The following is a 13,802-nucleotide window of genomic DNA, read 5'->3' as shown; positions in this document are numbered from 1 at the left end:
ATTATCTGTAAATACTGTAAATGTTGAACTTAAACAATGTGGCAACATTGACATCTGCTGTAAAGAAAGCCAAGTCAAGCAATTATTGTTGGTCCTTTGAAATTAAAGTTATTTCGTCACTACTTTTGATGTTTTACAAGTTGGCTCCAGTACAGCTGGATGGGGGCTTACTGCCTATTGTTTTAAGGCTAAAGTTAATGACCAGAATTTACATATGGAATGTCCTTTATTGCTCTAAGTGTAAAATAATGTAAATGCAGTTAATGTGTAGCCTGGGAACTCCAGGAAGGGTGAAAAATATGATGAATGTTGATCAAAACTGAAGTTTCAATTTAAACAGAGAGAACCACAGATTGTTAAGCATTTTGATCTTGGACATCTAACTCAGCTCTGCCTGTTGTCTTAAGTAAGTCATCTTAGAAGTGTGTTTTCTTGTAGAAATAGCTAGGACCATAAAGATTAGACAAAGTGTTTTTCTGTTATGTCAGAACTGTACTACTGAATTATTTTAAGTTTCTGTGTGATCTCTGAACTCTTGAATAGCACTGTGGTGTAGTAGTATTGTCTTGTGTTTTTAGTATTTATTATTAAATATTTTTAAACCTTTTCAACTGTGGCTGGTTTATGTAGAGATAATTTAAGCTCTAGAGTACATTGCATATTTATAGAGTTTACTGTCTAAGCCCTTCCAAATAAGCCTTAAGACTGTTTAGTCACACTCACCATTTGATAATAATATTGCACAGTAATAATTGGACACCCTTTTAAGGGGCTTTGGGTAGCTGATAATTATTAGTTGGTGGTGGCAGGAATTACTACCGTACAGTCTGGGTATAGGGGCACAGCTGGAGAATCTGTGTCAGCCTTTCCCAGGAGTGTCTGTGAAGTTGTATAAATACTTATCTCAAAGTGTGTGCGTGTCAACTACTTGAGAAGGGACACGAAGCACTGGTTGGACAGAGAGGGTACTGGAGGTTTTAGACTGCCAGCTAGGCTGAGATCTGGACCCTATAGCTGTGCCAGTGAGGAGTCTTATTGGGGACTTGAGGAACAAGGAATTGACCAGCCTTGGACTGACTGTGATCTCTGTGTGCTCTTAAGGGAAATTGCACTTTACTGTGTGTATCTGTTATCCTTTCCTTTCATATGAGATGCCTTCTCTGGTGTTAGTGGTGAGGATTGAGGCTCCTTCATTGCTGGGCCAGGGCACGGCCGGCACAGTAATGATTAATAAAAGTATGGGGAAAAGCTCAAGTAGCTGCTGCACATGTCATCCATAGAAGCTCTAGACTGGAAGACCGCTGAAGTGGCTACAGACCTTGTAGAATGTGCTTTGACAGGTTTAGTCAAAGTTAACTTGTTTTTATCATAAATGAAAGAAATACAATCTTTCAGCCACCTAGAAAGTGTAATCTTGCTGACTGCCTTTCCCAACTTTGCAGTAGAAAAAGAAACAATTGACTTGATTGCCCTATTTTTTGTTCTGTGAATACAGAAATGTAATTGTCTATGGATGACTAGTAAATGTACAGTGTATTCTCCTTTGCTAGCATGATTAGGGAAGAAGACCAGTAAATTAACAGTCTGGTTGATATTAGCCTCTGACACTACTTTGGGAAGGAAGGCGGGGTTTCTTTGTAAACATATCCCATCCTTATGGAAGACTAGGTAAGGAGGTTCAGATGATAAGGCCTGGATTTCTGAAATTCTTCTGGCTGAAGTAATGGCTACCAAAAAGAGAGTCTTCAAAGAAAGAAACTTCAAATCACATTCTGCAGAGGGTTCAAAACGGGAATGTATTACCACCTGTAGTACTAAATTCAAGTCCCAAGGAGGTGTCAGACCTTTATACGGGGGGGGGGGTTAACAAAAGAATTCCTCTTAAGAACAATTTACAAAGCTGAGAGAGGCTAAAGAATGTTCTTCTAGACCATTGCGAAAATACACATCACATCCAATTGTAGTTTGATGGTGGATGGAGAAACCCCAGCAATAAACAGAGATGCTAAGAAATCTAAAACATTCTCAACTGAAGCAGAGAAATTTGTTTTTTATATGCCCGAAAGAAATTATGTACTCACCATAATGCTAAATGTGAGTTGTTCATCTCGCCTTCATTCTCACTGATGGGTTTAGAGCCAATCCTCTGCTCCGAATCGGCCAGAAGCAACCCGTGGCCTACTTCCTATCCCATGATGCAGTGGTGCTTCCCTCAGATCTTGTTTGCAGCCAACTATGCTGATAAGTAACTACTCTGGTAAAGAAAAAAATAAGAATACAGTAGATAAGGACAAAATATCACCAAGATTTGTCTCAACTTCCCGGTCCTCAAGAAATTTATGGTAGGGGGTTGGTGGGTGGGACTTAAGAATGAAGGCGAGATAAACAACTCGCATGAAACATTATGATGACTACATAACTTCTTTATGTGAAGATGTTCTATCTCGCCTTCATTCTCACTGACGGGTTAGCATCCCAAGCACCATCTTTCTTGGGTGGTTCAGGGAAGTATATTCCTCAGGACCATGGAACCAAAGGAGGCCCTGTCCCTGGAGGCCCTATCCAATTTGTAATAAGGGATAAGGGTATGAGGTGTAGACCATGTGGCTGCTGCACAAATGGAATCTATAGGTAGCTTAGCCAGAAAGGTTGAAGATGTGGAAACAGCTCTAGTTGAGTGGGCCTTTACTTTATGATTTAGTGGCATGTGCCCAGAGCTATATGTGAAGGAAATGCAATCTGACAACCATTTTGACAACGTGGTTTTTACCACCGGAGTACCCTTCTTTGAATCTGAAAAGGAGACAAAAAGCTGTTCTGATTTTCTAAAGTTCTTAGTCCTGTGTAAATAGAATCTAAGTTGCCTATGGACGTCAAGTTTGTGCAGCATATGTTCCCTCTTGTTAGTATATTTGGGGAAAAAAACAGGTAACTCTATAGTCTGGTTGAGGTTGTCTCTGAATAAACCTTAAGTAAAAATTAAGGATTTGTTCTCAGCGAGATTCTTGTTGAGAAAAATCAAGTATGGGGATTTTGATGGACAAGGCATGTAATTCATAAGTTCATAGGTAGATACTAGGCTATTGGCCCTAGGGCCTACACAAGCCTAGCCAAAAAGGTAATTTAGCTTTCGCCACCAAAGAAAACTATTTTCCTGTGCCCCTGTCAAGCATAACCACAGAAGTGATCCTCGGGGTGAATTTCCTATTACCCATCCAGTCATCAAGATTCTTCCTGAAGAGTGCTAATGAGGAGCTCTGTTTGACATAGATAGATAGTATATTCCAGAGTATGGGAAGTCTCTGGGACAGGAATCTATCCCTCCAGCATGTTCTGTTTATTGTGGTGACAAGGTTTAGGTCCCTACAGCATGTAGCTCAGAGGGATTGGGATTTCTTTAAGTGGAGCATGTCCAGCAGCTCTGGGTTTGACATAGCTTTGTATGTTAGGCAGAGATTGCCAATGAAGTAAAGCTGGAGTTTTTTGAGTTGGTCTGCATATGGCATCTTTGTGAGGCCAGTAATCCTCTTTGTGAGGTATTTCTGCGGCCTTTCCAGTTGTTGCAGATATCTTGTGAGGTATATACCAAAAGGGGTGTTGTACTCTATAATGGGTCTAATGAGTGATGAGTAGAGGGGAACAATGACCTCTTTTTTTCTGGATGAGAAACATTTTGTGATGAGGTGTGCCACGTAGAAGGATTTCCTGACCACTGTGGCGATGTGATTATTAAAGGAGAGACTACTGTCCACTGTGTCCCAAAGTCTCATCACACTTCCGGTGTTAAGTAGACTACCGCCTATGTGGTAGTTCATGGGTACAGAGTTTTTACCAAAGGGGATGACAATGCACTTTATGGCACTGAGCTTGAAACCATTGCTTTGACACCAGGTATCCGTCTCAGTGAGGCCCTTTTGTAGATGTCCACATTGTTAGGAGTTTTGATTATGGCTCCTAGTTTGCAGTCATCTGCGAATTTAGTTAGCTAAAGACTTTCTGTGTTAGCCTGTACTTCAGAGAAGAAGTTACCAAACAGGAGAGAACCCAGAACTGAACCCTGCGGTACTCCATTCGTCACTGGTCTGAAGTCTGATTTGGAGTCTGCTACTTTCACAGTGTGGGTTCTAGCAGTAAGCCAGTTGGAAACCCATCTTGTGACATAGGGATTTATACCTAGTTTAGTAAGTTTATCTATAATTCCAGAGTGAGGGATGGTGTTGAATGCCTTGGCGAGATCTAGACAGGCTGTGTGAACTACCTTACCCTCATCTATGGCTTTGGTGACTACTTCAAAGAAGTCTATCAGGTTTAGGAGACATGATCTGCCTTTTACAAACCTGAACTGTTTTGGGGTCCAGAGTTTGGAGATCTCCAGTGTCTTTGTTTACGAGTTCCATGATGATATGTTCCATGGCCTTGCAGACCAGGCTCATCAGGCTAATGGGGTGGTAGTTCCCACCAGGGTCTGTTGTGGCCCCCCCTTTGTGTACTGGGATAACCGTCACGGTGCGCCATTCAATGGGCACAAAGCCTGAGGTGAGGCTATGACTGAACATGGTACTTAGTTGTGGTGCCAGTTCATTCTGTAGTTCGTGTAGAAGGCAGCCTGGGATGTTGTCAGGTCCCATGGATGCTGTGTTCTTGGCTTTGGAGAGTGAGGTTTTTACCTGTGCAGCTGTGATTACAGGAACTTTGCATTCTTCCGGTATAAAGATGGGCCTTTTAGGGGGTGAGAGGGGGGTAAAGTTAGCACTGAACCTATCTGCCAGGATGTTGGCAATATCAGTTGGTTCAGTATATCTAGTGTCATTGTGCTGTAACTCAGTGCAGATCTGAGTGTTGCCATTGAGATTCTTGACATAACTGTAGAATGCTTTGTGGTTGTCTTTAGAATCAGTGGCAATTTTGTTTTCATAACTAGCTTTGGAGAATTTTATGAGGGATTCTCAGCTTCTTATGGAGGGTGACCAGGGAGTTCCTCCAATCATGGGATTTTACTCTTTTTTACAACAGTTTTTTTTTCTGTTGTAGAGTTTGTTTATGGCAGAAGACCACCAGATTGGCTTCCTTTTTTTGGAGGATAGCATCTTGGTTTTGTTAGGGATAGCATGATCCATGCACTCATGTAAGTGCTTATAAAGTGCATTTGTGTAGGATTCAGCAGTCGTACCTCTATTGTCCATCTGCATGGGTGTCGTGAAGTTTGCCACTTCTGTCTTAAGAAGCGTGAAGTTGGCTTTGGAGAAATTTTGTACAGTTGTTTTCCTAATGGGGGGTGGGGGCGGGATGTGGATGTCTAGGGTGATTAGCTTGTGGTCGGGATCTGACCAACGAGGAGCTGACCTCTGGTGTGAAACACCGGTCGCCCATGTTGGTGATGACCAGGTCTAGGATATTGCTGCCCCTGGTGGGAGTGTGGATAAGTTGATTCAAGGCGTTGGAATTGATGAATTCCAGAAAACGTTGAGCAAAAGAGTTGGTACACGAGTATTTTTCGCAGTTAATGGTGGGGTAGTTGAAATCACCCATTATTAGGGTGTTGGGCTGTACCTTAGTATTTTCTAGTGTATCAAGAAAAGAGGAGTGTGAATCCTGGGGCATGGTGGGGGGTCTGTAGCAAGTTACAATCTGGATTGCGGTTTTGCCCACAGTTAGTTGAACTTGGATAATCTCGGATGCATTATGCTGAGCAACTAGCTTGGAGTTGTGGATATCCTTAATGAATATGGACACGCCTCTACCTTTAGTGTTTTGGTCTGGGTTTGCTGGCCGAAAGGTGTGGTATGAATTATAGCCTGGTAATGCAGGGGTGCTCTCTGGAGCTTTGAACCAGGTCTCTGTCACTGCACAGATGTCGATGTTCTCCATTTTAAAGAGTGCCCCGAGTGAGTGCATTTTGAGGTTTAGACTTCTAGCATTGAATAGCATTACCCTCAGATTTTGCTTGCTTGTACCTGTTAGGGTGGTGAGTTTGTCATTTGAACCTTGCCTAAAAAAGGCACTATGGGGTGGCAAGAGCCTTTGCCAGTATCCGGAATCCAAAGGATGACAGGTGCAGGCCATCTCTGGCAAAGCAGTGTGGTCTGTCGATCATGTCATTCCAGGCAGACAGATACTGGAGTCCCTTAGAATGACACCAGAAGCTTAGCCAATTGTTGAAGTCAATCATTTTGTCCTTGTACTGTGGTATCATTCTGGGTGATGGCGGGATGCTACTCAGGGCTAGGGCCATACCTGCCTGGGCTACAAGATCAGCAAGCTCCTCCATGTCTCTTTTCATGCAGTCCAGGGAGGTACATCTCAGGTCATTCACACCAACATGGACAATGAAAGAGTCCTATTTGTACTTGTTGTGGAGTGACCGGAGTGCATGCATTATGTGGCAGATCCTGGCACCCGACAGGCAGCTGACAGTAACTTTCTCCTGGTTTAGCCTGGTGAGTAGAACATCAGTGTGCCTGACTATATAGTCACCTATGACTACAGTGTTGGGTACGTTATGCCTTATGGGCTATAGTTGAGTGGCACACTGAGTATGTGGGCTATTTGGCATTTGGATTGTGTTGGGGGGTGCAGGTTGCTTGCATTTCTGTTTTGGAGGTCTAGCTAGTTTGGGCAGATTTTTACTGAGAGCCTCAGCGAATGTAGATGTGGGTTTTCACTGAGACCCTTCGAGCAGAAGTAATAGCTACTAGAAAGATGGTTTTCCATTAGAAGTATTTCAGGTCACAGGATGAGGCTGGTTCAAAAGGGGGTAATATGATTCGAGAAAGAAAACAATTTAGGTTCCATGGTGTAGCTGAGGATCTAATAGGTGGTCTCAAATTGATAGTACCTTTAAAGAAGGCTTTAGAAAGTCTATGGGACATGATAGAAGCCTCCTGATCGCCAATATGAAAATTAGAAATTGCTGCCAATTGAACCCTAATGGTTGCTGCAGCTGCCCCTTCATTAAAAAGCTTGGTCAGAAACTCTAAAATGGATGAAATCGAAGCCAAATATGGGTCAACATTGTTTTGGAATGCACACAAAGAAAATCTTTTCCACTTACTAAGGTGCAGCTTCATGGTAGATGATTTATGAGAGGATGTCAGGATGTTCTGTGCTGCAGGAGAGAGATTGTGGAACCTGGCTATTCTTGGAATTGGAGCAGCCAAGCTGTCAATCTGAGGGTATGAAGTGTAGGATGAAGAGCCCCTGATGAATGCATCAGACGATCTGGAACTGGGTCCAGGATCCAGGGTTCTTCCAGTAGATGAGACTGAAGAGAGAGGAACCAAATCTGACGAGGCCAATAAGAGGCTATTAGAATGATGGTCCTTCTCAGAGTCCTGGCTTTCTGTAAGAATTTGGGTATCAGAGGAAATGGGGGAAGGCGTAAAGGAGACCCAGGGGCCAATTGCGTATGAGCATATCCCTTGGGGTATCCCCCGGATTGGGGATTAGGGCAAAGTAGTTGCTGCATTTGGTGTTGGTGGGAGTTGCAGAAAGGCTGGCCCCATCTGTGGAATATCCTTTCCACTGCTACTTCTTTCAGGGACCACTCATGAGGCAATAAAATTGCTCTGTTCAATTTGTCTGCTTTGACATTGGATCTCTCTGGATGTGTGTTGCTGTCAGAAAGCGCTGGGTGGAAGTAGCCCACTGCCATACTCTCAGGGCCTCTCGACATAGCAGGTAGGATCTGGTTCCTCCTTGTTTGTTTATGTACCAGACCACTTGACATGTTGTCTGTCTGTATTGCAATCGTCCATTGAGGAAGAAAGTGTTGAAAGGACTGCAATGCTAGTAGTACCGTTCTCATCTCTAGGACATTGATATGCAGATGAGTCTCGTGTTTCTTCCATGTGCCTTGGGCTGTCTTTCTCTGAAAATGCCCCCCCACCCTATCAGGCAGGCGTCCGTGGTCACAGAGGCAATAGGAGTGGGTAGAACAAAAGGATGTCCTATTGTTACTTGAGAAGAAGTCAGCCACCAGTGAAGATCCTTCTTGCATGAATTTGTCATTATAATTGGATGAGACATTGGAAGTTCTTGAAAGGACCACTGTGTCAACAGGAGCCATTGCAGTATCCGCATATGCATTCGACCTAAAGGAATGGCAATGAACGCTGCTGCCATTGTTCCTAACATCTTGAGTACTGTTGAAGCTGGGGTTTTTGTTTTGAGATGAGGTTCAAGACTTGTTGTCGAAAGATCCGAACTCTTTCCGTTGGAAGCTTTACGGTCATAGAGATGGTGTTGAGATCTGCTCCTATGATAACAGTACATTTGGAGGTGGATAAGGCAGATTTTTCTGAGTTTATGGTAATACCCAATTGACTGCAAAGATTTAAGATCACATCCCTTGCTTGTATGAGTTGATGCTTGGTGGTGGCAGTGAGGAGCCGGTCACCTAAGTATGGAAACACCTGCAATCCTAAACATCTCAGATGAGTCGTGACTACTGCCATGCATTTGGTGAACACTCTGGGAGCTGAAGTGAGGCCAAAGGGCACAGCTCAAAACTGAAAGTGACTGGCTCCCTCCCAGCTGAAAGCGCAGATGATCTCTGGATGGTTTGACCATTTTTATGTGGTAGTACATGTCCTGATCATCTACTGAGCACATCCAATTGTCTTTCCCTAGAAAGGAAAGTACAGACTGTAGCATGACGATCAGGAACTTTGTTTTTTTGACAGATTTGTTCAATCGGCTGAGATCCAAAATGGGTCTCAAGCCCCCTGTTTCTTTGGAACTAAAAAGAACCTTGAGTAAGTTCTGGATCCTCTCCGGTCTGCTGGGACTGGTTGAATGACTCTTTCTAGCAACCTTGCAATTTCTATGGTTGCTCGTTTCCTGTGAATGGGTGGAACGTCCGGGATTTTTGTCACAAGGGGTGGAGGGGTGGCAAAGGGAATGGAGTATCCTCTGGATATTATGCTTTGTACCCAATGGTCTTTTGTGATTTTTAGCCAGGTGTCTGGCTACAAAGATAAGCGTCCCCCAACTGCCTCCAGAGATGGACAGATTGGCCTCCTTTCAGGAGTGCTGATTGGGCTTTCCAAAGAACTAATCCTGGTCGCCCTGATTTTGCGGGCCCCCTCTGCCACGTGAATGGTGTCTTCCATTATTACCCCCCCCCCCCGCCACTAGAGGGGGTTTCACCACGTGTGTCAAAAACAGCTCCTTGGAATTTATGGAACCACATCTTCTCACTTTTCTGACCTTTAGGATAAGGTCTGGTAGGGGTGGAAAAACGGACTTCTACGGCAGACCAAGTCTTTCCACCTTGCTCACACCTGGTAAGTGTTTCCTTCACTTTCGATCCAAAAAGGGATGAACAATCAAAGGGGGTGTTAACAAAGGATGACTTATAGGGCTCTGCAAAGAAACATAAGTGCATCCAGGAGTGTCTCCTAAGAGGAATTCCTGTACCCCCTGCCCTGCTTGTTCCATCAGCTACATACAAAATCAGATGCATGGAAGAGTTTATGAGGGAAGTTAGGGTAGCAAGCTGGGAGGTTACCTTGTCTTGAGACCCCCGCAGCTACTGCACCCTGTAGAGTATCTCCCGACTCCTTAAGGAGATCTCTGTGTAGTCTAGTAAAATGTGTAAGATAGTTCAGGAATCAAAGAGCAAAGGCCGCTGAACTAAACATCTGCTTTCCGTATCTGTCCATGATCTTAGAATCCCTATTAGGAGGATGAACAGCTGTAGAGGTCTCTGACAACTCCTTTTTGGTGGCTGACGCCACCACCATAGCATCAACGGGTACTCCTTTGGTAAGGAAGGCCCTGTCCTGGGGTGACGTTATGAATTTGTTAAGCCTCTGAGGGACAGGTTCCATGGTATCCAGGGACTCCCACGTCTTTCAAGAAAGAAGGTCTATCAGCTCATCAAAAGGCAGAGTCACCCAAGAGGTGGAGGACTGAGACCCAAAAGCTTTCAGGAGTACTGACTCATCATCAGTAGGATTAATGGGCTTCCAGCCACCCATCTGTTTCAGTATTTCCAAGATATCACCGAAAAAGATCTCTTCAGAGGGGAACGCTTCTGACTCATCTAAGTCAGTATCTGATGTGATGGATTCCTGTGGGGAATCCAGATGCTTCCTCTTGCAAGGTCTCTTCCTGGAAACCTCCTCAGTTGGAGCTTCTGGGGAGGTCTGGAAGAGCACTGCTCACCCAATGGGGCAACCTGAGGCTCTGCGTCTCTAAGCTTTTGAGGAATTAGCAAAGCAGAGGCAGACGCAGGGGTTTTAGAGGAGGAGGTTGCTGGTAACAATATGGATGCCCGAGGGGTCAATGCTCTCCTCATGGCATCGAAGGACCCCTGGCTCCAATCCGAAGAGACACCTGGATCCACAGAAACAGGCAGTCTCTGTGGCCCGAGGTAGGTGCCGAACTCACCTGAGCCGAGGCTCCAAGAGGCAAAGTCAGAACCAACAGGTCGATACGACTATCCTCTCTGGACCCAACCGGTGAGTGTCGGCTCCTAGACTCTACGGTCAGCACCGAAGAAGTCAGAGCAGTAGGAACTGACAGGCCTGGAAGGGTGTCAACTCTGGCAGTTCCACAATCATCAGCTCAAAACACTTCAGCTCTGAAACTTCAAATCAAATCGGAGGAGGAACAGTAGAAATGGGCTGGGTCCTAGTCAGTTCCGAAGCCCCAAGGGTCGGCCCTGACAAAATTTTTGCTAGTGCCTGTGTCTGCAGAAGTCTCTGCACCACACAATGCACATCCTTATCAGATAGTCTTGAGGACAGGCAAGAAGCTATAGAAGAGACCATTGACTGCAGGATTGGAGACTTTAGAGTAGGAGATACCGGCTTCAATATCGGGGACCGGCTCCTACTAACTACCACCTCTGGTTCCATAAGTAGTGGAGCTATGGTGGTAGTCTGAATCGGTTTAGAGGTTGATGAACCCTTTTCGGCTGACCCAGAAGACGAGCTAGAAGACAAAGTCTTGGAGGATTTTGCAGGTCTGTCCAGTTTGTCCTTATCTAAAGATTCCTGGACAGAGGACTTCAATAATCCCCTGGCTATTAACTTGCTCCTACGCTCGTGAAGAACACGAGAGCTAAACCAATGACACATGGCACAATTCTCCTGTACGTGGACCTCACCTAAACAAACACACAATGTGACCATCTGTAATCAACATTTTTTTGTCCACATTTAGGAAACTTCTTGAATCCAGATTTAGCTTTTGCTTGTTGAGACATGGCTATACAATAATGTAACCGTTAACAGGCAAAAACGCACTACATGAGTGACTATGAAGAAAGCATACAATACTATATATATATATATATATATATATATATATATATATATATATATATACATATATATAGGATAGCCCTAACAAAAAACAGGGCTCTGCCTCTTACAATTTTCTAAACACTACAGCACACACTATATGTCTAGCTATGAAGAAGCACACAATAATATATATATATATAAATGTGTGTGTGTGTGTGTGTGTGTATATATATATATATATATATATATATATATATATATATATATATATATATAAATAACAGCCCTAATATAAAAACAGGGCTCTAACTCTTATAATTTCAAACACTACAGCACACAGAGAATAAATTAACTACTGCCCTAAAAAAATCCGGACTCAAGCTTAACACACTATTTCTAATTCTACAGCACACACTATAAGGGTAGGGAGAAAAACTCTAAATAAACAACTCTCCAACTTAAACAAGTTGTGAGAATCTGGCCTAGAAAAAAGAATGGCCATCAATAAACAAACAATGCACTCTCTAAGTTTTAAACTATCTAACACTAGAACTCACTAGAAGCTAAGAAATAGCAAGAAATATCAATAACTATTGAGAAATATAGAGAAATATAAGAACTACTGAGAAATATTATGAAATTTCAGTTATACTGGCCAGAGCTGTTGAAGAACTCCCGATCTGTTGCGGCGGCAAACGAGATCTAAGGGAAGCACCACTGCATCATGGGATATGGAGTAGGCCACGAGCTGCTTGAAGACTGAGCTTTTGTATTTGGCTGAGTTGGAGCCGAGGATCCGCTCCAAACCCATCAGTGAGAACGACGGCGAGACAGAACAACTTCACATTTGTAAATCTCTTCCATTTACTTAAATATAGTTTTGTAGTAGAAGGTTTATGAGCTCATACAAGGATGTCATGTACTGGAGAGGACATATTAGGACGCCTGGCAACTAGTGGAATTGGAGGAACCACACAGTCAGCTTGAGGTTCGAAATGTTTGGGTGAACAAGGCAGTCTGGATGGGACAGGACAACTAGCACTGGGTATGGAATCCAAGGTTGACAAATCAAGCAAGGCTAAACAAAGGGGAACCATATCTATCAAGGCCAAAAGGGGGCAATGAGGATTACTGTACTCTCAACCTGAGCGCTTTCTGTAAGAATTTGGGAATTAAAAGTACCAGGGGAAAGGCATATAGTAGACTGGGGGGGGGGGGGGATCAGTTGTGGAGGACAACGTCCCTGGATGACCTTCCTGGAGGGGGAATCAGGGCAAAGTAATTGCTGCATTTGTTGTTTAGGGGAGATGTAAACAGATCACGGCAAGGATGACCCCAGTGACAGAATATCACTTCCGCCACTTCTGGAGTGACAGACCACTCATGAGACTGAAGGATACATCTGCTCAGCTTCTCTGCAATCATGATGGCACTCCCCAGAATGTGCATTGCTGTTGGAAAGTGGTTGGACAAGGTCGCCCACTGCCACGCTCGAGGGCTTCACGACAGAGGGTAAGACTTGTTTTTTCCCTGTTTGTTGATGTACCAAGCCACTAACATATTGTCCATTTGAACTGCAATAGTCCCCTGAGGAAGAGCTGTCTGAAAGACCTGCAACGCGGGAAGCACAGCTCTTATTGTCAAGACACTGATAATACAAGTTGCCCTCTAATGGGGGTCAAGTGCATTGCACCGTCTTGCTCAGATAATGCCCCCCACCCCATCTGGGAGGCATCCATGGTCACTATATGGCTGTGGGCTCTGGAAAAACAAAGGGAGGACTGTAAAGAATCTGCTCGGAATGCATCCATCAAAGAAGGTCCATTTTGCAAAGGTGGTTGATCAAGATTAATTTGACATTGGGTGGTGAAGGATAGACCACTGGGAAGCTAGTAGCCATTGCAGAACTCTTATATGTAACCTGGCTAATGGGGCTAGAGTTATGGAAGCTGCCATGGATCCTAGAGCTTGCAAGACTAATTGTGCTGGAACCTTCTCCCTGTGAATTAACTTTTGAACATGAATCACAATTCTCTAATGTTGTTCTGGGGGAAGAAATGCTATCACTGTTTGAGTATTCAGTACTGCCCCTATGAATTCTAAATTTTGTGTCGGAGTTAAATGTGACTTTTCTAGATTAACAGTAATCCCCTGATGGACACAGGCATCAAGGGTGTAGTCTCTGGCTACTATTAATTGATGCTTGGTCGAAGCAGTTATGAGCCAGTCATCCAAGTACAGAAACTCTCAATCCTTGCAGTCTCAAGTGAGCTGCTACTACTGCCATGCATTTGGTGAACACGTTGGGGGTTGTGATGAGTCCAAAGGACAGTACTCCAAATTGGAAATGAGTGGCTCCCAGCCAGAAGAGGAGAATCCTTCTGGAGAGTTTATCCATTTTTATATGGTAATACGCATCCTGAAGGTTCATTGAGCACATCCAGTCATCTTTCGTTAAAAAGGGAAGAATAGACTGCACCATGACCATCCGGAACTTTGTCAAACAGTCTTATTCAGTACACTGAGATCCAAAATTGGACTCCAGTCCCC

The 13,802-nt window shown here is 43.9% G+C and overlaps 1 protein-coding gene across 5 annotated transcripts in view; it reads right to left on the bottom strand.

Moving 5' to 3' along the window:
* LARGE1 (LARGE xylosyl- and glucuronyltransferase 1) overlaps nt 1–13,802 on the bottom strand; it is a 2,030,740-nt gene that overhangs the window by 643,105 nt on the left and 1,373,833 nt on the right. The window lies entirely within an intron of this gene.

The sequence above is a fragment of the Protopterus annectens genome, chromosome 11.part0 (assembly GCF_019279795.1).
Source record: "Protopterus annectens isolate FY-2018-M chromosome 11.part0, PAN1.0, whole genome shotgun sequence".
Classification (NCBI taxonomy): domain Eukaryota; kingdom Metazoa; phylum Chordata; order Ceratodontiformes; family Protopteridae; genus Protopterus; species Protopterus annectens.
The sequence above is the reverse complement of the archived record's forward strand: the minus strand, read 5'-3'. Positions and strand labels throughout refer to the sequence as shown.